Source organism: Pleurodeles waltl, unplaced genomic scaffold (assembly GCF_031143425.1).
Source record: "Pleurodeles waltl isolate 20211129_DDA unplaced genomic scaffold, aPleWal1.hap1.20221129 scaffold_197, whole genome shotgun sequence".
NCBI classification, from domain to species: domain Eukaryota; kingdom Metazoa; phylum Chordata; class Amphibia; order Caudata; family Salamandridae; genus Pleurodeles; species Pleurodeles waltl.
Window position 1 is genome coordinate 165,876 of NW_027149903.1, and position 23,617 is coordinate 189,492.

At 34.6% G+C, this 23,617-nt stretch overlaps 25 non-coding genes across 25 annotated transcripts; all 25 read right to left on the minus strand.

Moving 5' to 3' along the window:
- Nucleotides 1–59: 59 nt before the first annotated feature.
- Nucleotides 60–132, minus strand: TRNAK-UUU (transfer RNA lysine (anticodon UUU)). The gene has a single exon. It is a non-coding gene; the product is annotated as a tRNA-Lys (tRNA).
- A 1,410-nt stretch (nucleotides 133–1,542) lies between these two features.
- Nucleotides 1,543–1,634, minus strand: TRNAR-UCU (transfer RNA arginine (anticodon UCU)). The gene is given in 2 exon segments: nucleotides 1,543–1,578; nucleotides 1,598–1,634. It is a non-coding gene; the product is annotated as a tRNA-Arg (tRNA).
- Nucleotides 1,635–1,943: 309 nt separating this feature from the next.
- TRNAK-UUU (transfer RNA lysine (anticodon UUU)) lies at nucleotides 1,944–2,016 on the minus strand. Its single transcript has one exon. It is a non-coding gene; the product is annotated as a tRNA-Lys (tRNA).
- A 1,410-nt stretch (nucleotides 2,017–3,426) lies between these two features.
- On the minus strand, nucleotides 3,427–3,518 carry TRNAR-UCU (transfer RNA arginine (anticodon UCU)). The gene is given in 2 exon segments: nucleotides 3,427–3,462; nucleotides 3,482–3,518. It is a non-coding gene; the product is annotated as a tRNA-Arg (tRNA).
- A 309-nt stretch (nucleotides 3,519–3,827) lies between these two features.
- On the minus strand, nucleotides 3,828–3,900 carry TRNAK-UUU (transfer RNA lysine (anticodon UUU)). Its single transcript has one exon. It is a non-coding gene; the product is annotated as a tRNA-Lys (tRNA).
- A 1,410-nt stretch (nucleotides 3,901–5,310) lies between these two features.
- Nucleotides 5,311–5,402, minus strand: TRNAR-UCU (transfer RNA arginine (anticodon UCU)). The gene is given in 2 exon segments: nucleotides 5,311–5,346; nucleotides 5,366–5,402. It is a non-coding gene; the product is annotated as a tRNA-Arg (tRNA).
- A 309-nt stretch (nucleotides 5,403–5,711) lies between these two features.
- TRNAK-UUU (transfer RNA lysine (anticodon UUU)) lies at nucleotides 5,712–5,784 on the minus strand. The gene has a single exon. It is a non-coding gene; the product is annotated as a tRNA-Lys (tRNA).
- A 1,410-nt stretch (nucleotides 5,785–7,194) lies between these two features.
- Nucleotides 7,195–7,286, minus strand: TRNAR-UCU (transfer RNA arginine (anticodon UCU)). Its single transcript is given in 2 exon segments — nucleotides 7,195–7,230; nucleotides 7,250–7,286. It is a non-coding gene; the product is annotated as a tRNA-Arg (tRNA).
- Nucleotides 7,287–7,595: 309 nt separating this feature from the next.
- TRNAK-UUU (transfer RNA lysine (anticodon UUU)) lies at nucleotides 7,596–7,668 on the minus strand. Its single transcript has one exon. It is a non-coding gene; the product is annotated as a tRNA-Lys (tRNA).
- A 1,410-nt stretch (nucleotides 7,669–9,078) lies between these two features.
- Nucleotides 9,079–9,170, minus strand: TRNAR-UCU (transfer RNA arginine (anticodon UCU)). Its single transcript is given in 2 exon segments — nucleotides 9,079–9,114; nucleotides 9,134–9,170. It is a non-coding gene; the product is annotated as a tRNA-Arg (tRNA).
- A 309-nt stretch (nucleotides 9,171–9,479) lies between these two features.
- TRNAK-UUU (transfer RNA lysine (anticodon UUU)) lies at nucleotides 9,480–9,552 on the minus strand. The gene has a single exon. It is a non-coding gene; the product is annotated as a tRNA-Lys (tRNA).
- A 1,410-nt stretch (nucleotides 9,553–10,962) lies between these two features.
- TRNAR-UCU (transfer RNA arginine (anticodon UCU)) lies at nucleotides 10,963–11,054 on the minus strand. The gene is given in 2 exon segments: nucleotides 10,963–10,998; nucleotides 11,018–11,054. It is a non-coding gene; the product is annotated as a tRNA-Arg (tRNA).
- Nucleotides 11,055–11,363: 309 nt separating this feature from the next.
- Nucleotides 11,364–11,436, minus strand: TRNAK-UUU (transfer RNA lysine (anticodon UUU)). Its single transcript has one exon. It is a non-coding gene; the product is annotated as a tRNA-Lys (tRNA).
- A 1,410-nt stretch (nucleotides 11,437–12,846) lies between these two features.
- TRNAR-UCU (transfer RNA arginine (anticodon UCU)) lies at nucleotides 12,847–12,938 on the minus strand. Its single transcript is given in 2 exon segments — nucleotides 12,847–12,882; nucleotides 12,902–12,938. It is a non-coding gene; the product is annotated as a tRNA-Arg (tRNA).
- Nucleotides 12,939–13,247: 309 nt separating this feature from the next.
- On the minus strand, nucleotides 13,248–13,320 carry TRNAK-UUU (transfer RNA lysine (anticodon UUU)). The gene has a single exon. It is a non-coding gene; the product is annotated as a tRNA-Lys (tRNA).
- Nucleotides 13,321–14,730: 1,410 nt separating this feature from the next.
- TRNAR-UCU (transfer RNA arginine (anticodon UCU)) lies at nucleotides 14,731–14,822 on the minus strand. The gene is given in 2 exon segments: nucleotides 14,731–14,766; nucleotides 14,786–14,822. It is a non-coding gene; the product is annotated as a tRNA-Arg (tRNA).
- A 309-nt stretch (nucleotides 14,823–15,131) lies between these two features.
- Nucleotides 15,132–15,204, minus strand: TRNAK-UUU (transfer RNA lysine (anticodon UUU)). Its single transcript has one exon. It is a non-coding gene; the product is annotated as a tRNA-Lys (tRNA).
- Nucleotides 15,205–16,614: 1,410 nt separating this feature from the next.
- Nucleotides 16,615–16,706, minus strand: TRNAR-UCU (transfer RNA arginine (anticodon UCU)). Its single transcript is given in 2 exon segments — nucleotides 16,615–16,650; nucleotides 16,670–16,706. It is a non-coding gene; the product is annotated as a tRNA-Arg (tRNA).
- A 309-nt stretch (nucleotides 16,707–17,015) lies between these two features.
- TRNAK-UUU (transfer RNA lysine (anticodon UUU)) lies at nucleotides 17,016–17,088 on the minus strand. The gene has a single exon. It is a non-coding gene; the product is annotated as a tRNA-Lys (tRNA).
- A 1,410-nt stretch (nucleotides 17,089–18,498) lies between these two features.
- On the minus strand, nucleotides 18,499–18,590 carry TRNAR-UCU (transfer RNA arginine (anticodon UCU)). Its single transcript is given in 2 exon segments — nucleotides 18,499–18,534; nucleotides 18,554–18,590. It is a non-coding gene; the product is annotated as a tRNA-Arg (tRNA).
- Nucleotides 18,591–18,899: 309 nt separating this feature from the next.
- TRNAK-UUU (transfer RNA lysine (anticodon UUU)) lies at nucleotides 18,900–18,972 on the minus strand. The gene has a single exon. It is a non-coding gene; the product is annotated as a tRNA-Lys (tRNA).
- Nucleotides 18,973–20,382: 1,410 nt separating this feature from the next.
- TRNAR-UCU (transfer RNA arginine (anticodon UCU)) lies at nucleotides 20,383–20,474 on the minus strand. Its single transcript is given in 2 exon segments — nucleotides 20,383–20,418; nucleotides 20,438–20,474. It is a non-coding gene; the product is annotated as a tRNA-Arg (tRNA).
- A 309-nt stretch (nucleotides 20,475–20,783) lies between these two features.
- Nucleotides 20,784–20,856, minus strand: TRNAK-UUU (transfer RNA lysine (anticodon UUU)). The gene has a single exon. It is a non-coding gene; the product is annotated as a tRNA-Lys (tRNA).
- A 1,410-nt stretch (nucleotides 20,857–22,266) lies between these two features.
- Nucleotides 22,267–22,358, minus strand: TRNAR-UCU (transfer RNA arginine (anticodon UCU)). Its single transcript is given in 2 exon segments — nucleotides 22,267–22,302; nucleotides 22,322–22,358. It is a non-coding gene; the product is annotated as a tRNA-Arg (tRNA).
- Nucleotides 22,359–22,667: 309 nt separating this feature from the next.
- On the minus strand, nucleotides 22,668–22,740 carry TRNAK-UUU (transfer RNA lysine (anticodon UUU)). The gene has a single exon. It is a non-coding gene; the product is annotated as a tRNA-Lys (tRNA).
- Between the last annotated feature and the right edge of the window lie 877 nt (nucleotides 22,741–23,617).

Below are 23,617 nucleotides of genomic sequence, written 5' to 3' on the forward strand. Positions count from 1 at the left end.
ATATCTTGTTCATCATGCAATAGAAACTAAAAGAGTACTTCTTCTTAAACATAGCACCCCGCCTGCACAGGGACGTGAACCCTGGACCCTCAGATTAAAAGTCTGATGCTCTACCGACTGAGCTATCCAGGCTCTGCTTACTCTAATCTTCAAATCACATTAAAACAATTTGGAAGGATACCAACCTTACATTTACTGACAATCATTTATTATTATCATTACATATATTGATAATCAATATGTAGAGTTTTATCATGAATTGATATTTCAAGCTTTTGACATCTCAGCATTATATTTTATCTCTTTAAGTCCTGAAATTTGTACCATCTCATTTTCTGCTGATTCGGAATTCATGCTTCTTCATTGACAATACACAATTAAGAAAGGACCAAAAACTCTTACTGCCTAATACATTATATTTTACTCAGTCTACCTGTCAATTTCCTCTTATATGTAGATTATACAATATTTTCTATTCAAGTGGTGTCGGTTGAAAAAAGGGCTTCTTTCAAAGGCCATTTTGGTGAATGATTTCAGAGCAAGAAGAAGCTGCATTATTTATTGCAATTTCAATTCATTATAAAAGAAATGTAGGACAACATTGCCTCTGGTGGGATTCAAAACCACAACTTTTGAATGCCTTCTTTACATTACTCTTGAAAGCCAAAGCACTATCCATTGTGCCACAGAGCCAATCTTTTTAGGAGGTCGGACAGAAATGATCAAATAAAATAATGAGCTAGCAGCTGCTCATCAACTTTATGAAGTTGTTAGGAATCTATGATCCTGGATTTATGTTGAGCATTGAATAGCAAAAATGATATTCAACATGTCAAACCATACAATGCAGTTGGTTAAGTGTTAAGTCGACTCAAAAGGCATAGCACAGATAAAACAGCAAGGAGTTTAACAACTCCATATAAGAAGGTTTTGCAATTCCCTTAATGTAATATCTTATTCATCAAGCAGTGGAAACTTCAAGAGTGCATCTTCTTAAACATAACACACTGCCTGAACAGGAACTTCAAACCTGGACACTCATATTAAAAGTCTGCTGTGCCACTCACTGAACTATCCAGTGTCTACTAACTTTCATCTTCAATTCATCTTAAAACAATGTGGAAGGATTCCAACCGACACTATATTTATGAATATGATTGCATATATTGACAAGCATTATGTAGCGTTTGATAGTGAACTGATATTTCAAACTTTTGAAACCTCAGCATTAAATGTCATCTATTTTAAGTCCTGAAATATGTACTATCTCATTTTCTGCTGACTTAGAATTCATGCTTCTTCAGTGACAGTATACAATTGAGAAAGGGCCGAAACTCCTACTATCTAGTAAATTATATTTTCATCAGTACACCTGACAATTTCCTCTTGCATATTGATTATACAATGTTTTCTATTCAAGCACTCTTTGTTTAAAACAGGCCTTCTTTCAAAGGCTATTTTGGTAAATGATTTTGGGTGAAGCTGAAGCTGCATTGTTTATTGCTATTTCAATTCGTTATGAAAGAAATTGAGCAATAATATTGACTCTGGTGGGATTCGAACCCACAGCCTTTGAATGCCTTTTTTAACATTTTCCTAGAAGTCCAATGCGCTATCCATTGCGCCACAGAGCCAACCTGCACCAAGAAACTTTTCAGAAATTCTGAAATAAAATAATGAGCAAGCAACTGATGATCAACTTTACAAAGTTGATAGGATACTATAATCATGGTTACATGTTGAGCATTGCATGGGGAAAAAGATATTCAACATGCCAAACTACATGATACAGTTGGATAAGTCTACTCAAAAGGCCTCTGACGGATAAAATCTTGACAATTTAAAAAACTCCATTTAAGAAGGTTTTGCAATTCTGTCAATGTAATATCTTGTTCATCATGCAATAGAAACTAAAAGAGTACTTCTTCTTAAACATAGCACCCCGCCTGCACAGGGACGTGAACCCTGGACCCTCAGATTAAAAGTCTGATGCTCTACCGACTGAGCTATCCAGGCTCTGCTTACTCTAATCTTCAAATCACATTAAAACAATTTGGAAGGATACCAACCTTACATTTACTGACAATCATTTATTATTATCATTACATATATTGATAATCAATATGTAGAGTTTTATCATGAATTGATATTTCAAGCTTTTGACATCTCAGCATTATATTTTATCTCTTTAAGTCCTGAAATTTGTACCATCTCATTTTCTGCTGATTCGGAATTCATGCTTCTTCATTGACAATACACAATTAAGAAAGGACCAAAAACTCTTACTGCCTAATACATTATATTTTACTCAGTCTACCTGTCAATTTCCTCTTATATGTAGATTATACAATATTTTCTATTCAAGTGGTGTCGGTTGAAAAAAGGGCTTCTTTCAAAGGCCATTTTGGTGAATGATTTCAGAGCAAGAAGAAGCTGCATTATTTATTGCAATTTCAATTCATTATAAAAGAAATGTAGGACAACATTGCCTCTGGTGGGATTCAAAACCACAACTTTTGAATGCCTTCTTTACATTACTCTTGAAAGCCAAAGCACTATCCATTGTGCCACAGAGCCAATCTTTTTAGGAGGTCGGACAGAAATGATCAAATAAAATAATGAGCTAGCAGCTGCTCATCAACTTTATGAAGTTGTTAGGAATCTATGATCCTGGATTTATGTTGAGCATTGAATAGCAAAAATGATATTCAACATGTCAAACCATACAATGCAGTTGGTTAAGTGTTAAGTCGACTCAAAAGGCATAGCACAGATAAAACAGCAAGGAGTTTAACAACTCCATATAAGAAGGTTTTGCAATTCCCTTAATGTAATATCTTATTCATCAAGCAGTGGAAACTTCAAGAGTGCATCTTCTTAAACATAACACACTGCCTGAACAGGAACTTCAAACCTGGACACTCATATTAAAAGTCTGCTGTGCCACTCACTGAACTATCCAGTGTCTACTAACTTTCATCTTCAATTCATCTTAAAACAATGTGGAAGGATTCCAACCGACACTATATTTATGAATATGATTGCATATATTGACAAGCATTATGTAGCGTTTGATAGTGAACTGATATTTCAAACTTTTGAAACCTCAGCATTAAATGTCATCTATTTTAAGTCCTGAAATATGTACTATCTCATTTTCTGCTGACTTAGAATTCATGCTTCTTCAGTGACAGTATACAATTGAGAAAGGGCCGAAACTCCTACTATCTAGTAAATTATATTTTCATCAGTACACCTGACAATTTCCTCTTGCATATTGATTATACAATGTTTTCTATTCAAGCACTCTTTGTTTAAAACAGGCCTTCTTTCAAAGGCTATTTTGGTAAATGATTTTGGGTGAAGCTGAAGCTGCATTGTTTATTGCTATTTCAATTCGTTATGAAAGAAATTGAGCAATAATATTGACTCTGGTGGGATTCGAACCCACAGCCTTTGAATGCCTTTTTTAACATTTTCCTAGAAGTCCAATGCGCTATCCATTGCGCCACAGAGCCAACCTGCACCAAGAAACTTTTCAGAAATTCTGAAATAAAATAATGAGCAAGCAACTGATGATCAACTTTACAAAGTTGATAGGATACTATAATCATGGTTACATGTTGAGCATTGCATGGGGAAAAAGATATTCAACATGCCAAACTACATGATACAGTTGGATAAGTCTACTCAAAAGGCCTCTGACGGATAAAATCTTGACAATTTAAAAAACTCCATTTAAGAAGGTTTTGCAATTCTGTCAATGTAATATCTTGTTCATCATGCAATAGAAACTAAAAGAGTACTTCTTCTTAAACATAGCAACCCGCCTGCACAGGGACGTGAACCCTGGACCCTCAGATTAAAAGTCTGATGCTCTACCGACTGAGCTATCCAGGCTCTGCTTACTCTAATCTTCAAATCACATTAAAACAATTTGGAAGGATACCAACCTTACATTTACTGACAATCATTTATTATTATCATTACATATATTGATAATCAATATGTAGAGTTTTATCATGAATTGATATTTCAAGCTTTTGACATCTCAGCATTATATTTTATCTCTTTAAGTCCTGAAATTTGTACCATCTCATTTTCTGCTGATTCGGAATTCATGCTTCTTCATTGACAATACACAATTAAGAAAGGACCAAAAACTCTTACTGCCTAATACATTATATTTTACTCAGTCTACCTGTCAATTTCCTCTTATATGTAGATTATACAATATTTTCTATTCAAGTGGTGTCGGTTGAAAAAAGGGCTTCTTTCAAAGGCCATTTTGGTGAATGATTTCAGAGCAAGAAGAAGCTGCATTATTTATTGCAATTTCAATTCATTATAAAAGAAATGTAGGACAACATTGCCTCTGGTGGGATTCAAAACCACAACTTTTGAATGCCTTCTTTACATTACTCTTGAAAGCCAAAGCACTATCCATTGTGCCACAGAGCCAATCTTTTTAGGAGGTCGGACAGAAATGATCAAATAAAATAATGAGCTAGCAGCTGCTCATCAACTTTATGAAGTTGTTAGGAATCTATGATCCTGGATTTATGTTGAGCATTGAATAGCAAAAATGATATTCAACATGTCAAACCATACAATGCAGTTGGTTAAGTGTTAAGTCGACTCAAAAGGCATAGCACAGATAAAACAGCAAGGAGTTTAACAACTCCATATAAGAAGGTTTTGCAATTCCCTTAATGTAATATCTTATTCATCAAGCAGTGGAAACTTCAAGAGTGCATCTTCTTAAACATAACACACTGCCTGAACAGGAACTTCAAACCTGGACACTCATATTAAAAGTCTGCTGTGCCACTCACTGAACTATCCAGTGTCTACTAACTTTCATCTTCAATTCATCTTAAAACAATGTGGAAGGATTCCAACCGACACTATATTTATGAATATGATTGCATATATTGACAAGCATTATGTAGCGTTTGATAGTGAACTGATATTTCAAACTTTTGAAACCTCAGCATTAAATGTCATCTATTTTAAGTCCTGAAATATGTACTATCTCATTTTCTGCTGACTTAGAATTCATGCTTCTTCAGTGACAGTATACAATTGAGAAAGGGCCGAAACTCCTACTATCTAGTAAATTATATTTTCATCAGTACACCTGACAATTTCCTCTTGCATATTGATTATACAATGTTTTCTATTCAAGCACTCTTTGTTTAAAACAGGCCTTCTTTCAAAGGCTATTTTGGTAAATGATTTTGGGTGAAGCTGAAGCTGCATTGTTTATTGCTATTTCAATTCGTTATGAAAGAAATTGAGCAATAATATTGACTCTGGTGGGATTCGAACCCACAGCCTTTGAATGCCTTTTTTAACATTTTCCTAGAAGTCCAATGCGCTATCCATTGCGCCACAGAGCCAACCTGCACCAAGAAACTTTTCAGAAATTCTGAAATAAAATAATGAGCAAGCAACTGATGATCAACTTTACAAAGTTGATAGGATACTATAATCATGGTTACATGTTGAGCATTGCATGGGGAAAAAGATATTCAACATGCCAAACTACATGATACAGTTGGATAAGTCTACTCAAAAGGCCTCTGACGGATAAAATCTTGACAATTTAAAAAACTCCATTTAAGAAGGTTTTGCAATTCTGTCAATGTAATATCTTGTTCATCATGCAATAGAAACTAAAAGAGTACTTCTTCTTAAACATAGCACCCCGCCTGCACAGGGACGTGAACCCTGGACCCTCAGATTAAAAGTCTGATGCTCTACCGACTGAGCTATCCAGGCTCTGCTTACTCTAATCTTCAAATCACATTAAAACAATTTGGAAGGATACCAACCTTACATTTACTGACAATCATTTATTATTATCATTACATATATTGATAATCAATATGTAGAGTTTTATCATGAATTGATATTTCAAGCTTTTGACATCTCAGCATTATATTTTATCTCTTTAAGTCCTGAAATTTGTACCATCTCATTTTCTGCTGATTCGGAATTCATGCTTCTTCATTGACAATACACAATTAAGAAAGGACCAAAAACTCTTACTGCCTAATACATTATATTTTACTCAGTCTACCTGTCAATTTCCTCTTATATGTAGATTATACAATATTTTCTATTCAAGTGGTGTCGGTTGAAAAAAGGGCTTCTTTCAAAGGCCATTTTGGTGAATGATTTCAGAGCAAGAAGAAGCTGCATTATTTATTGCAATTTCAATTCATTATAAAAGAAATGTAGGACAACATTGCCTCTGGTGGGATTCAAAACCACAACTTTTGAATGCCTTCTTTACATTACTCTTGAAAGCCAAAGCACTATCCATTGTGCCACAGAGCCAATCTTTTTAGGAGGTCGGACAGAAATGATCAAATAAAATAATGAGCTAGCAGCTGCTCATCAACTTTATGAAGTTGTTAGGAATCTATGATCCTGGATTTATGTTGAGCATTGAATAGCAAAAATGATATTCAACATGTCAAACCATACAATGCAGTTGGTTAAGTGTTAAGTCGACTCAAAAGGCATAGCACAGATAAAACAGCAAGGAGTTTAACAACTCCATATAAGAAGGTTTTGCAATTCCCTTAATGTAATATCTTATTCATCAAGCAGTGGAAACTTCAAGAGTGCATCTTCTTAAACATAACACACTGCCTGAACAGGAACTTCAAACCTGGACACTCATATTAAAAGTCTGCTGTGCCACTCACTGAACTATCCAGTGTCTACTAACTTTCATCTTCAATTCATCTTAAAACAATGTGGAAGGATTCCAACCGACACTATATTTATGAATATGATTGCATATATTGACAAGCATTATGTAGCGTTTGATAGTGAACTGATATTTCAAACTTTTGAAACCTCAGCATTAAATGTCATCTATTTTAAGTCCTGAAATATGTACTATCTCATTTTCTGCTGACTTAGAATTCATGCTTCTTCAGTGACAGTATACAATTGAGAAAGGGCCGAAACTCCTACTATCTAGTAAATTATATTTTCATCAGTACACCTGACAATTTCCTCTTGCATATTGATTATACAATGTTTTCTATTCAAGCACTCTTTGTTTAAAACAGGCCTTCTTTCAAAGGCTATTTTGGTAAATGATTTTGGGTGAAGCTGAAGCTGCATTGTTTATTGCTATTTCAATTCGTTATGAAAGAAATTGAGCAATAATATTGACTCTGGTGGGATTCGAACCCACAGCCTTTGAATGCCTTTTTTAACATTTTCCTAGAAGTCCAATGCGCTATCCATTGCGCCACAGAGCCAACCTGCACCAAGAAACTTTTCAGAAATTCTGAAATAAAATAATGAGCAAGCAACTGATGATCAACTTTACAAAGTTGATAGGATACTATAATCATGGTTACATGTTGAGCATTGCATGGGGAAAAAGATATTCAACATGCCAAACTACATGATACAGTTGGATAAGTCTACTCAAAAGGCCTCTGACGGATAAAATCTTGACAATTTAAAAAACTCCATTTAAGAAGGTTTTGCAATTCTGTCAATGTAATATCTTGTTCATCATGCAATAGAAACTAAAAGAGTACTTCTTCTTAAACATAGCAACCCGCCTGCACAGGGACGTGAACCCTGGACCCTCAGATTAAAAGTCTGATGCTCTACCGACTGAGCTATCCAGGCTCTGCTTACTCTAATCTTCAAATCACATTAAAACAATTTGGAAGGATACCAACCTTACATTTACTGACAATCATTTATTATTATCATTACATATATTGATAATCAATATGTAGAGTTTTATCATGAATTGATATTTCAAGCTTTTGACATCTCAGCATTATATTTTATCTCTTTAAGTCCTGAAATTTGTACCATCTCATTTTCTGCTGATTCGGAATTCATGCTTCTTCATTGACAATACACAATTAAGAAAGGACCAAAAACTCTTACTGCCTAATACATTATATTTTACTCAGTCTACCTGTCAATTTCCTCTTATATGTAGATTATACAATATTTTCTATTCAAGTGGTGTCGGTTGAAAAAAGGGCTTCTTTCAAAGGCCATTTTGGTGAATGATTTCAGAGCAAGAAGAAGCTGCATTATTTATTGCAATTTCAATTCATTATAAAAGAAATGTAGGACAACATTGCCTCTGGTGGGATTCAAAACCACAACTTTTGAATGCCTTCTTTACATTACTCTTGAAAGCCAAAGCACTATCCATTGTGCCACAGAGCCAATCTTTTTAGGAGGTCGGACAGAAATGATCAAATAAAATAATGAGCTAGCAGCTGCTCATCAACTTTATGAAGTTGTTAGGAATCTATGATCCTGGATTTATGTTGAGCATTGAATAGCAAAAATGATATTCAACATGTCAAACCATACAATGCAGTTGGTTAAGTGTTAAGTCGACTCAAAAGGCATAGCACAGATAAAACAGCAAGGAGTTTAACAACTCCATATAAGAAGGTTTTGCAATTCCCTTAATGTAATATCTTATTCATCAAGCAGTGGAAACTTCAAGAGTGCATCTTCTTAAACATAACACACTGCCTGAACAGGAACTTCAAACCTGGACACTCATATTAAAAGTCTGCTGTGCCACTCACTGAACTATCCAGTGTCTACTAACTTTCATCTTCAATTCATCTTAAAACAATGTGGAAGGATTCCAACCGACACTATATTTATGAATATGATTGCATATATTGACAAGCATTATGTAGCGTTTGATAGTGAACTGATATTTCAAACTTTTGAAACCTCAGCATTAAATGTCATCTATTTTAAGTCCTGAAATATGTACTATCTCATTTTCTGCTGACTTAGAATTCATGCTTCTTCAGTGACAGTATACAATTGAGAAAGGGCCGAAACTCCTACTATCTAGTAAATTATATTTTCATCAGTACACCTGACAATTTCCTCTTGCATATTGATTATACAATGTTTTCTATTCAAGCACTCTTTGTTTAAAACAGGCCTTCTTTCAAAGGCTATTTTGGTAAATGATTTTGGGTGAAGCTGAAGCTGCATTGTTTATTGCTATTTCAATTCGTTATGAAAGAAATTGAGCAATAATATTGACTCTGGTGGGATTCGAACCCACAGCCTTTGAATGCCTTTTTTAACATTTTCCTAGAAGTCCAATGCGCTATCCATTGCGCCACAGAGCCAACCTGCACCAAGAAACTTTTCAGAAATTCTGAAATAAAATAATGAGCAAGCAACTGATGATCAACTTTACAAAGTTGATAGGATACTATAATCATGGTTACATGTTGAGCATTGCATGGGGAAAAAGATATTCAACATGCCAAACTACATGATACAGTTGGATAAGTCTACTCAAAAGGCCTCTGACGGATAAAATCTTGACAATTTAAAAAACTCCATTTAAGAAGGTTTTGCAATTCTGTCAATGTAATATCTTGTTCATCATGCAATAGAAACTAAAAGAGTACTTCTTCTTAAACATAGCAACCCGCCTGCACAGGGACGTGAACCCTGGACCCTCAGATTAAAAGTCTGATGCTCTACCGACTGAGCTATCCAGGCTCTGCTTACTCTAATCTTCAAATCACATTAAAACAATTTGGAAGGATACCAACCTTACATTTACTGACAATCATTTATTATTATCATTACATATATTGATAATCAATATGTAGAGTTTTATCATGAATTGATATTTCAAGCTTTTGACATCTCAGCATTATATTTTATCTCTTTAAGTCCTGAAATTTGTACCATCTCATTTTCTGCTGATTCGGAATTCATGCTTCTTCATTGACAATACACAATTAAGAAAGGACCAAAAACTCTTACTGCCTAATACATTATATTTTACTCAGTCTACCTGTCAATTTCCTCTTATATGTAGATTATACAATATTTTCTATTCAAGTGGTGTCGGTTGAAAAAAGGGCTTCTTTCAAAGGCCATTTTGGTGAATGATTTCAGAGCAAGAAGAAGCTGCATTATTTATTGCAATTTCAATTCATTATAAAAGAAATGTAGGACAACATTGCCTCTGGTGGGATTCAAAACCACAACTTTTGAATGCCTTCTTTACATTACTCTTGAAAGCCAAAGCACTATCCATTGTGCCACAGAGCCAATCTTTTTAGGAGGTCGGACAGAAATGATCAAATAAAATAATGAGCTAGCAGCTGCTCATCAACTTTATGAAGTTGTTAGGAATCTATGATCCTGGATTTATGTTGAGCATTGAATAGCAAAAATGATATTCAACATGTCAAACCATACAATGCAGTTGGTTAAGTGTTAAGTCGACTCAAAAGGCATAGCACAGATAAAACAGCAAGGAGTTTAACAACTCCATATAAGAAGGTTTTGCAATTCCCTTAATGTAATATCTTATTCATCAAGCAGTGGAAACTTCAAGAGTGCATCTTCTTAAACATAACACACTGCCTGAACAGGAACTTCAAACCTGGACACTCATATTAAAAGTCTGCTGTGCCACTCACTGAACTATCCAGTGTCTACTAACTTTCATCTTCAATTCATCTTAAAACAATGTGGAAGGATTCCAACCGACACTATATTTATGAATATGATTGCATATATTGACAAGCATTATGTAGCGTTTGATAGTGAACTGATATTTCAAACTTTTGAAACCTCAGCATTAAATGTCATCTATTTTAAGTCCTGAAATATGTACTATCTCATTTTCTGCTGACTTAGAATTCATGCTTCTTCAGTGACAGTATACAATTGAGAAAGGGCCGAAACTCCTACTATCTAGTAAATTATATTTTCATCAGTACACCTGACAATTTCCTCTTGCATATTGATTATACAATGTTTTCTATTCAAGCACTCTTTGTTTAAAACAGGCCTTCTTTCAAAGGCTATTTTGGTAAATGATTTTGGGTGAAGCTGAAGCTGCATTGTTTATTGCTATTTCAATTCGTTATGAAAGAAATTGAGCAATAATATTGACTCTGGTGGGATTCGAACCCACAGCCTTTGAATGCCTTTTTTAACATTTTCCTAGAAGTCCAATGCGCTATCCATTGCGCCACAGAGCCAACCTGCACCAAGAAACTTTTCAGAAATTCTGAAATAAAATAATGAGCAAGCAACTGATGATCAACTTTACAAAGTTGATAGGATACTATAATCATGGTTACATGTTGAGCATTGCATGGGGAAAAAGATATTCAACATGCCAAACTACATGATACAGTTGGATAAGTCTACTCAAAAGGCCTCTGACGGATAAAATCTTGACAATTTAAAAAACTCCATTTAAGAAGGTTTTGCAATTCTGTCAATGTAATATCTTGTTCATCATGCAATAGAAACTAAAAGAGTACTTCTTCTTAAACATAGCACCCCGCCTGCACAGGGACGTGAACCCTGGACCCTCAGATTAAAAGTCTGATGCTCTACCGACTGAGCTATCCAGGCTCTGCTTACTCTAATCTTCAAATCACATTAAAACAATTTGGAAGGATACCAACCTTACATTTACTGACAATCATTTATTATTATCATTACATATATTGATAATCAATATGTAGAGTTTTATCATGAATTGATATTTCAAGCTTTTGACATCTCAGCATTATATTTTATCTCTTTAAGTCCTGAAATTTGTACCATCTCATTTTCTGCTGATTCGGAATTCATGCTTCTTCATTGACAATACACAATTAAGAAAGGACCAAAAACTCTTACTGCCTAATACATTATATTTTACTCAGTCTACCTGTCAATTTCCTCTTATATGTAGATTATACAATATTTTCTATTCAAGTGGTGTCGGTTGAAAAAAGGGCTTCTTTCAAAGGCCATTTTGGTGAATGATTTCAGAGCAAGAAGAAGCTGCATTATTTATTGCAATTTCAATTCATTATAAAAGAAATGTAGGACAACATTGCCTCTGGTGGGATTCAAAACCACAACTTTTGAATGCCTTCTTTACATTACTCTTGAAAGCCAAAGCACTATCCATTGTGCCACAGAGCCAATCTTTTTAGGAGGTCGGACAGAAATGATCAAATAAAATAATGAGCTAGCAGCTGCTCATCAACTTTATGAAGTTGGTAGGAATCTATGATCCTGGATTTATGTTGAGCATTGAATAGCAAAAATGATATTCAACATGTCAAACCATACAATGCAGTTGGTTAAGTGTTAAGTCGACTCAAAAGGCATAGCACAGATAAAACAGCAAGGAGTTTAACAACTCCATATAAGAAGGTTTTGCAATTCCCTTAATGTAATATCTTATTCATCAAGCAGTGGAAACTTCAAGAGTGCATCTTCTTAAACATAACACACTGCCTGAACAGGAACTTCAAACCTGGACACTCATATTAAAAGTCTGCTGTGCCACTCACTGAACTATCCAGTGTCTACTAACTTTCATCTTCAATTCATCTTAAAACAATGTGGAAGGATACCAACCGACACTATATTTATGAATATGATTGCATATATTGACAAGCATTATGTAGCGTTTGATAGTGAACTGATATTTGAAACTTTTGAAACCTCAGCATTAAATGTCATCTATTTTAAGTCCTGAAATATGTACTATCTCATTTTCTGCTGACTTAGAATTCATGCTTCTTCAGTGACAGTATACAATTGAGAAAGGGCCGAAACTCCTACTATCTAGTAAATTATATTTTCATCAGTACACCTGACAATTTCCTCTTGCATATTGATTATACAATGTTTTCTATTCAAGCACTCTTTGTTTAAAACAGGCCTTCTTTCAAAGGCTATTTTGGTAAATGATTTTGGGTGAAGCTGAAGCTGCATTGTTTATTGCTATTTCAATTCGTTATGAAAGAAATTGAGCAATAATATTGACTCTGGTGGGATTCGAACCCACAGCCTTTGAATGCCTTTTTTAACATTTTCCTAGAAGTCCAATGCGCTATCCATTGCGCCACAGAGCCAACCTGCACCAAGAAACTTTTCAGAAATTCCGAAATAAAATAATGAGCAAGCAACTGATGATCAACTTTACAAAGTTGATAGGATACTATAATCATGGTTACATGTTGAGCATTGCATGGGGAAAAAGATATTCAACATGCCAAACTACATGATACAGTTGGATAAGTCTACTCAAAAGGCCTCTGACGGATAAAATCTTGACAATTTAAAAAACTCCATTTAAGAAGGTTTTGCAATTCTGTCAATGTAATATCTTGTTCATCATGCAATAGAAACTAAAAGAGTACTTCTTCTTAAACATAGCACCCCGCCTGAACAGGGACTTGAACCCTGGACCCTCAGATTAAAAGTCTGATGCTCTACCGACTGAGCTATCCAGGCTCTGCTTACTCTAATCTTCAAATCACATTAAAACAATTTGGAAGGATACCAACCTTACATTTACTGACAATCATTTATTATTATCATTACATATATTGATAATCAATATGTAGAGTTTTATCATGAATTGATATTTCAAGCTTTTGACATCTCAGCATTATATTTTATCTCTTTAAGTCCTGAAATTTGTACCATCTCATTTTCTGCTGATTCGGAATTCATGCTTCTTCATTGACAATACACAATTAAGAAAGGACCAAAAACTCTTACTGCCTAATACATTATATTTTACTCAGTCTACCTGTCAATTTCCTCTTATATGTAGATTATACAATATTTTCTATTCAAGTGGTGTCGGTTGAAAAAAGGGCTTCTTTCAAAGGCCATTTTGGTGAATGATTTCAGAGCAAGAAGAAGCTGCATTATTTATTGCAATTTCAATTCATTATAAAAGAAATGTAGGACAACATTGCCTCTGGTGGGATTCAAAACCACAACTTTTGACTGCCTTCTTTACATTACTCTTGAAAGCCAAAGCAGTATCCATTGTGCCACAGAGCCAATCTTTTTAGGATGTCGGACAGAAATGATCAAATAAAATAATGAGCTAGCAGCTGCTCATCAACTTTATAAAGTTGTTAGGAATCTATGATCCTGGATTTATGTTGAGCATTGAATAGCAAAAATGATATTCAACATGTCAAACCATACAATGCAGTTGGTTAAGTGTTAAGTCGACTCAAAAGGCATAGCACAGATAAAACAGCAAGGAGTTTAACAACTCCATATAAGAAGGTTTTGCAATTCCCTTAATGTAATATCTTATTCATCAAGCAGTGGAAACTTCAAGAGTGCATCTTCTTAAACATAACACACTGCCTGAACAGGAACTTCAAACCTGGACACTCATATTAAAAGTCTGCTGTGCCACTCACTGAACTATCCAGTGTCTACTAACTTTCATCTTCAATTCATCTTAAAACAATGTGGAAGGATACCAACCGACACTACATTTATGAATATGATTGCATATATTGACAAGCATTATGTAGCGTTTGATAGTGAACTGATATTTCAAACTTTTGAAACCTCAGCATTAAATGTCATCTATTTTAAGTCCTGAAATATGTACTATCTCATTTTCTGCTGACTTAGAATTCATGCTTCTTCAGTGACAGTATACAATTGAGAAAGGGCCGAAACTCCTACTATCTAGTAAATTATATTTTCATCAGTACACCTGACAATTTCCTCTTGCATATTGATTATACAATGTTTTCTATTCAAGCACTCTTTGTTTAAAACAGGCCTTCTTTCAAAGGCTATTTTGGTAAATGATTTTGGGTGAAGCTGAAGCTGCATTGTTTATTGCTATTTCAATTAGTTATGAAAGAAATTGAGCAATAATATTGACTCTGGTGGGATTCGAACCCACAGCCTTTGAATGCCTTTTTTAACATTTTCCTAGAAGTCCAATGCGCTATCCATTGCGCCACAGAGCCAACCTGCACCAAGAAACTTTTCAGAAATTCTGAAATAAAATAATGAGCAAGCAACTGATGATCAACTTTACAAAGTTGATAGGATACTATAATCATGGTTACATGTTGAGCATTGCATGGGGAAAAAGATATTCAACATGCCAAACTACATGATACAGTTGGATAAGTCTACTCAAAAGGCCTCTGACGGATAAAATCTTGACAATTTAAAAAACTCCATTTAAGAAGGTTTTGCAATTCTGTCAATGTAATATCTTGTTCATCATGCAATAGAAACTAAAAGAGTACTTCTTCTTAAACATAGCACCCCGCCTGAACAGGGACTTGAACCCTGGACCCTCAGATTAAAAGTCTGATGCTCTACCGACTGAGCTATCCAGGCTCTGCTTACTCTAATCTTCAAATCACATTAAAACAATTTGGAAGGATACCAACCTTACATTTACTGACAATCATTTATTATTATCATTACATATATTGATAATCAATATGTAGAGTTTTATCATGAATTGATATTTCAAGCTTTTGACATCTCAGCATTATATTTTATCTCTTTAAGTCCTGAAATTTGTACCATCTCATTTTCTGCTGATTCGGAATTCATGCTTCTTCATTGACAATACACAATTAAGAAAGGACCAAAAACTCTTACTGCCTAATACATTATATTTTACTCAGTCTACCTGTCAATTTCCTCTTATATGTAGATTATACAATATTTTCTATTCAAGTGGTGTCGGTTGAAAAAAGGGCTTCTTTCAAAGGCCATTTTGGTGAATGATTTCAGAGCAAGAAGAAGCTGCATTATTTATTGCAATTTCAATTCATTATAAAAGAAATGTAGGACAACATTGCCTCTGGTGGGATTCAAAACCACAACTTTTGACTGCCTTCTTTACATTACTCTTGAAAGCCAAAGCAGTATCCATTGTGCCACAGAGCCAATCTTTTTAGGAGGTCGGACAGAAATGATCAAATAAAATAATGAGCTAGCAGCTGCTCATCAACTTTATGAAGTTGGTAGGAATCTATGATCCTGGATTTATGTTGAGCATTGAATAGCAAAAATGATATTCAACATGTCAAACCATACAATGCAGTTGGTTAAGTGTTAAGTCGACTCAAAAGGCATAGCACAGATAAAACAGCAAGGAGTTTAACAACTCCATATAAGAAGGTTTTGCAATTCCCTTAATGTAATATCTTATTCATCAAGCAGTGGAAACTTCAAGAGTGCATCTTCTTAAACATAACACACTGCCTGAACAGGAACTTCAAACCTGGACACTCATATTAAAAGTCTGCTGTGCCACTCACTGAACTATCCAGTGTCTACTAACTTTCATCTTCAATTCATCTTAAAACAATGTGGAAGGATACCAACCGACACTATATTTATGAATATGATTGCATATATTGACAAGCATTATGTAGCGTTTGATAGTGAACTGATATTTCAAACTTTTGAAACCTCAGCATTAAATGTCATCTATTTTAAGTCCTGAAATATGTACTATCTCATTTTCTGCTGACTTAGAATTCATGCTTCTTCAGTGACAGTATACAATTGAGAAAGGGCCGAAACTCCTACTATCTAGTAAATTATATTTTCATCAGTACACCTGACAATTTCCTCTTGCATATTGATTATACAATGTTTTCTATTCAAGCACTCTTTGTTTAAAACAGGCCTTCTTTCAAAGGCTATTTTGGTAAATGATTTTGGGTGAAGCTGAAGCTGCATTGTTTATTGCTATTTCAATTCGTTATGAAAGAAATTGAGCAATAATATTGACTCTGGTGGGATTCGAACCCACAGCCTTTGAATGCCTTTTTTAACATTTTCCTAGAAGTCCAATGCGCTATCCATTGCGCCACAGAGCCAACCTGCACCAAGAAACTTTTCAGAAATTCCGAAATAAAATAATGAGCAAGCAACTGATGATCAACTTTACAAAGTTGATAGGATACTATAATCATGGTTACATGTTGAGCATTGCATGGGGAAAAAGATATTCAACATGCCAAACTACATGATACAGTTGGATAAGTCTACTCAAAAGGCCTCTGACGGATAAAATCTTGACAATTTAAAAAACTCCATTTAAGAAGGTTTTGCAATTCTGTCAATGTAATATCTTGTTCATCATGCAATAGAAACTAAAAGAGTACTTCTTCTTAAACATAGCACCCCGCCTGAACAGGGACTTGAACCCTGGACCCTCAGATTAAAAGTCTGATGCTCTACCGACTGAGCTATCCAGGCTCTGCTTACTCTAATCTTCAAATCACATTAAAACAATTTGGAAGGATACCAACCTTACATTTACTGACAATCATTTATTATTATCATTACATATATTGATAATCAATATGTAGAGTTTTATCATGAATTGATATTTCAAGCTTTTGACATCTCAGCATTATATTTTATCTCTTTAAGTCCTGAAATTTGTACCATCTCATTTTCTGCTGATTCGGAATTCATGCTTCTTCATTGACAATACACAATTAAGAAAGGACCAAAAACTCTTACTGCCTAATACATTATATTTTACTCAGTCTACCTGTCAATTTCCTCTTATATGTAGATTATACAATATTTTCTATTCAAGTGGTGTCGGTTGAAAAAAGGGCTTCTTTCAAAGGCCATTTTGGTGAATGATTTCAGAGCAAGAAGAAGCTGCATTATTTATTGCAATTTCAATTCATTATAAAAGAAATGTAGGACAACATTGCCTCTGGTGGGATTCAAAACCACAACTTTTGACTGCCTTCTTTACATTACTCTTGAAAGCCAAAGCAGTATCCATTGTGCCACAGAGCCAATCTTTTTAGGATGTCGGACAGAAATGATCAAATAAAATAATGAGCTAGCAGCTGCTCATCAACTTTATAAAGTTGTTAGGAATCTATGATCCTGGATTTATGTTGAGCATTGAATAGCAAAAATGATATTCAACATGTCAAACCATACAATGCAGTTGGTTAAGTGTTAAGTCGACTCAAAAGGCATAGCACAGATAAAACAGCAAGGAGTTTAACAACTCCATATAAGAAGGTTTTGCAATTCCCTTAATGTAATATCTTATTCATCAAGCAGTGGAAACTTCAAGAGTGCATCTTCTTAAACATAACACACTGCCTGAACAGGAACTTCAAACCTGGACACTCATATTAAAAGTCTGCTGTGCCACTCACTGAACTATCCAGTGTCTACTAACTTTCATCTTCAATTCATCTTAAAACAATGTGGAAGGATACCAACCGACACTACATTTATGAATATGATTGCATATATTGACAAGCATTATGTAGCGTTTGATAGTGAACTGATATTTCAAACTTTTGAAACCTCAGCATTAAATGTCATCTATTTTAAGTCCTGAAATATGTACTATCTCATTTTCTGCTGACTTAGAATTCATGCTTCTTCAGTGACAGTATACAATTGAGAAAGGGCCGAAACTCCTACTATCTAGTAAATTATATTTTCATCAGTACACCTGACAATTTCCTCTTGCATATTGATTATACAATGTTTTCTATTCAAGCACTCTTTGTTTAAAACAGGCCTTCTTTCAAAGGCTATTTTGGTAAATGATTTTGGGTGAAGCTGAAGCTGCATTGTTTATTGCTATTTCAATTAGTTATGAAAGAAATTGAGCAATAATATTGACTCTGGTGGGATTCGAACCCACAGCCTTTGAATGCCTTTTTTAACATTTTCCTAGAAGTCCAATGCGCTATCCATTGCGCCACAGAGCCAACCTGCACCAAGAAACTTTTCAGAAATTCTGAAATAAAATAATGAGCAAGCAACTGATGATCAACTTTACAAAGTTGATAGGATACTATAATCATGGTTACATGTTGAGCATTGCATGGGGAAAAAGATATTCAACATGCCAAACTACATGATACAGTTGGATAAGTCTACTCAAAAGGCCTCTGACGGATAAAATCTTGACAATTTAAAAAACTCCATTTAAGAAGGTTTTGCAATTCTGTCAATGTAATATCTTGTTCATCATGCAATAGAAACTAAAAGAGTACTTCTTCTTAAACATAGCACCCCGCCTGAACAGGGACTTGAACCCTGGACCCTCAGATTAAAAGTCTGATGCTCTACCGACTGAGCTATCCAGGCTCTGCTTACTCTAATCTTCAAATCACATTAAAACAATTTGGAAGGATACCAACCTTACATTTACTGACAATCATTTATTATTATCATTACATATATTGATAATCAATATGTAGAGTTTTATCATGAATTGATATTTCAAGCTTTTGACATCTCAGCATTATATTTTATCTCTTTAAGTCCTGAAATTTGTACCATCTCATTTTCTGCTGATTCGGAATTCATGCTTCTTCATTGACAATACACAATTAAGAAAGGACCAAAAACTCTTACTGCCTAATACATTATATTTTACTCAGTCTACCTGTCAATTTCCTCTTATATGTAGATTATACAATATTTTCTATTCAAGTGGTGTCGGTTGAAAAAAGGGCTTCTTTCAAAGGCCATTTTGGTGAATGATTTCAGAGCAAGAAGAAGCTGCATTATTTATTGCAATTTCAATTCATTATAAAAGAAATGTAGGACAACATTGCCTCTGGTGGGATTCAAAACCACAACTTTTGACTGCCTTCTTTACATTACTCTTGAAAGCCAAAGCAGTATCCATTGTGCCACAGAGCCAATCTTTTTAGGAGGTCGGACAGAAATGATCAAATAAAATAATGAGCTAGCAGCTGCTCATCAACTTTATGAAGTTGGTAGGAATCTATGATCCTGGATTTATGTTGAGCATTGAATAGCAAAAATGATATTCAACATGTCAAACCATACAATGCAGTTGGTTAAGTGTTAAGTCGACTCAAAAGGCATAGCACAGATAAAACAGCAAGGAGTTTAACAACTCCATATAAGAAGGTTTTGCAATTCCCTTAATGTAATATCTTATTCATCAAGCAGTGGAAACTTCAAGAGTGCATCTTCTTAAACATAACACACTGCCTGAACAGGAACTTCAAACCTGGACACTCATATTAAAAGTCTGCTGTGCCACTCACTGAACTATCCAGTGTCTACTAACTTTCATCTTCAATTCATCTTAAAACAATGTGGAAGGATACCAACCGACACTATATTTATGAATATGATTGCATATATTGACAAGCATTATGTAGCGTTTGATAGTGAACTGATATTTCAAACTTTTGAAACCTCAGCATTAAATGTCATCTATTTTAAGTCCTGAAATATGTACTATCTCATTTTCTGCTGACTTAGAATTCATGCTTCTTCAGTGACAGTATACAATTGAGAAAGGGCCGAAACTCCTACTATCTAGTAAATTATATTTTCATCAGTACACCTGACAATTTCCTCTTGCATATTGATTATACAATGTTTTCTATTCAAGCACTCTTTGTTTAAAACAGGCCTTCTTTCAAAGGCTATTTTGGTAAATGATTTTGGGTGAAGCTGAAGCTGCATTGTTTATTGCTATTTCAATTCGTTATGAAAGAAATTGAGCAATAATATTGACTCTGGTGGGATTCGAACCCACAGCCTTTGAATGCCTTTTTTAACATTTTCCTAGAAGTCCAATGCGCTATCCATTGCGCCACAGAGCCAACCTGCACCAAGAAACTTTTCAGAAATTCCGAAATAAAATAATGAGCAAGCAACTGATGATCAACTTTACAAAGTTGATAGGATACTATAATCATGGTTACATGTTGAGCATTGCATGGGGAAAAAGATATTCAACATGCCAAACTACATGATACAGTTGGATAAGTCTACTCAAAAGGCCTCTGACGGATAAAATCTTGACAATTTAAAAAACTCCATTTAAGAAGGTTTTGCAATTCTGTCAATGTAATATCTTGTTCATCATGCAATAGAAACTAAAAGAGTACTTCTTCTTAAACATAGCACCCCGCCTGAACAGGGACTTGAACCCTGGACCCTCAGATTAAAAGTCTGATGCTCTACCGACTGAGCTATCCAGGCTCTGCTTACTCTAATCTTCAAATCACATTAAAACAATTTGGAAGGATACCAACCTTACATTTACTGACAATCATTTATTATTATCATTACATATATTGATAATCAATATGTAGAGTTTTATCATGAATTGATATTTCAAGCTTTTGACATCTCAGCATTATATTTTATCTCTTTAAGTCCTGAAATTTGTACCATCTCATTTTCTGCTGATTCGGAATTCATGCTTCTTCATTGACAATACACAATTAAGAAAGGACCAAAAACTCTTACTGCCTAATACATTATATTTTACTCAGTCTACCTGTCAATTTCCTCTTATATGTAGATTATACAATATTTTCTATTCAAGTGGTGTCGGTTGAAAAAAGGGCTTCTTTCAAAGGCCATTTTGGTGAATGATTTCAGAGCAAGAAGAAGCTGCATTATTTATTGCAATTTCAATTCATTATAAAAGAAATGTAGGACAACATTGCCTCTGGTGGGATTCAAAACCACAACTTTTGACTGCCTTCTTTACATTACTCTTGAAAGCCAAAGCAGTATCCATTGTGCCACAGAGCCAATCTTTTTAGGATGTCGGACAGAAATGATCAAATAAAATAATGAGCTAGCAGCTGCTCATCAACTTTATAAAGTTGTTAGGAATCTATGATCCTGGATTTATGTTGAGCATTGAATAGCAAAAATGATATTCAACATGTCAAACCATACAATGCAGTTGGTTAAGTGTTAAGTCGACTCAAAAGGCATAGCACAGATAAAACAGCAAGGAGTTTAACAACTCCATATAAGAAGGTTTTGCAATTCCCTTAATGTAATATCTTATTCATCAAGCAGTGGAAACTTCAAGAGTGCATCTTCTTAAACATAACACACTGCCTGAACAGGAACTTCAAACCTGGACACTCATATTAAAAGTCTGCTGTGCCACTCACTGAACTATCCAGTGTCTACTAACTTTCATCTTCAATTCATCTTAAAACAATGTGGAAGGATACCAACTGACACTACATTTATGAATATGATTGCATATATTGACAAGCATTATGTAGCGTTTGATAGTGAACTGATATTTCAAACTTTTGAAACCTCAGCATTAAATGTCATCTATTTTAAGTCCTGAAATATGTACTATCTCATTTTCTGCTGACTTAGAATTCATGCTTCTTCAGTGACAGTATACAATTGAGAAAGGGCCGAAACTCCTACTATCTAGTAAATTATATTTTCATCAGTACACCTGACAATTTCCTCTTGCATATTGATTATACAATGTTTTCTATTCAAGCACTCTTTGTTTAAAACAGGCCTTCTTTCAAAGGCTATTTTGGTAAATGATTTTGGGTGAAGCTGAAGCTGCATTGTTTATTGCTATTTCAATTCGTTATGAAAGAAATTGAGCAATAATATTGACTCTGGTGGGATTCGAACCCACAGCCTTTGAATGCCTTTTTTAACATTTTCCTAGAAGTCCAATGCGCTATCCATTGCGCCACAGAGCCAACCTGCACCAAGAAACTTTTCAGAAATTCTGAAATAAAATAATGAGCAAGCAACTGATGATCAACTTTACAAAGTTGATAGGATACTATAATCATGGTTACATGTTGAGCATTGCATGGGGAAAAAGATATTCAACATGCCAAACTACATGATACAGTTGGATAAGTCTACTCAAAAGGCCTCTGACGGATAAAATCTTGACAATTTAAAAAACTCCATTTAAGAAGGTTTTGCAATTCTGTCAATGTAATATCTTGTTCATCATGCAATAGAAACTAAAAGAGTACTTCTTCTTAAACATAGCACCCCGCCTGAACAGGGACTTGAACCCTGGACCCTCAGATTAAAAGTCTGATGCTCTACCGACTGAGCTATCCAGGCTCTGCTTACTCTAATCTTCAAATCACATTAAAACAATTTGGAAGGATACCAAGCTTACATTTACTGACAATCATTTATTATTATCATTACATATATTGATAATCAATACGTAGAGTTTTATCATGAATTGATATTTCAAGCTTTTGACATCTCAGCATTATATTTTATCTCTTTAAGTCCTGAAATTTGTACCATCTCATTTTCTGCTGATTCGGAATTCATGCTTCTTCATTGACAATACACAATCAAGAAAGGACCAAAAACTCTTACTGCCTAATACATTATATTTTACTCAGTATACCTGTCAATTTCCTCTTATATGTAGATTATACAATATTTTCTATTCAAGTGGTGTCGGTTGAAAATAGGCCTTCTTTCAAAGGCCATTTTGGTGAATGATTTCAGAGCAAGAAGAAGCTGCATTATTTATTGCAATTTCAATTCATTATAAAAGAAATGTAGGACAACATTGCCTCTGGTGGGATTCAAAACCACAACTTTTGAATGCCTTCTTTACATTACTCTTGAAAGCCAAAGCAGTATCCATTGTGCCACAGAGCCAATCTTTTTAGGATGTCGGACAGAAATGATCAAATAAAATAATGAGCTAGCAGCTGCTCATCAACTTTATAAAGTTGTTAGGAATCTATGATCCTGGATTTATGTTGAGCATTGAATAGCAAAAATGATATTCAACATGTCAAACCATACAATGCAGTTGGTTAAGTGTTAAGTCGACTCAAAAGGCATAGCACAGATAAAACAGCAAGGAGTTTAACAACTCCATATAAGAAGGTTTTGCAATTCCCTTAATGTAATATCTTATTCATCAAGCAGTGGAAACTTCAAGAGTGCATCTTCTTAAACATAACACACT